The sequence below is a fragment of the Salmo salar genome, chromosome 26 (assembly GCF_965601325.2).
Source record: "Salmo salar chromosome 26, fSalSal1, whole genome shotgun sequence".
Lineage (NCBI taxonomy): Eukaryota > Metazoa > Chordata > Actinopteri > Salmoniformes > Salmonidae > Salmo > Salmo salar.
Window position 1 is genome coordinate 3,004,696 of NC_138316.1, and position 572 is coordinate 3,005,267.

The following is a 572-nucleotide window of genomic DNA, read 5'->3' on the forward strand; positions in this document are numbered from 1 at the left end:
TGGGTATTATATCAAATTTGATTATGTGATAAGGATTCCTCATATTTGCTCTTGGTATCATGCAGACTTCGAAAGTGTTTAATCATACAGCATTGTCTATAACAAATCATACTCATGCTCACTTGCAAAACACTCAGCATCCCAGACACTCATTCAATAAACTTGATTGACAATCATTGTCTTTGAGGAAAAAGTTAGAAAAATATAATCCTTCCTACATTCAGGGCTTTCACTATTGCACTGCAACTAGTGTTTGGTCACATCAGAACAGATATACCATATTACAACTACCGTATGGTCTCCCATAACATGTGAGAGACCATTTCGTAAATATTGAAGCTAGTGCTAGCCCAATCTTCACAAATTTTACACTTAACAAATGTATATCGGTATGGTCATGTCATTTACAAGCCTTATTGATCATGGATTAAAAAGCGGGGGACCATGCTTTCCTTGGCAAAATGCAAGGTCCACAAAAGGCATCAGATATATCAAGTAAAAATCACACAGCATACTATATTGCAACATTTTAAAATGATATTGCACTCCAGCAGAGACTAGTAATCATGGCA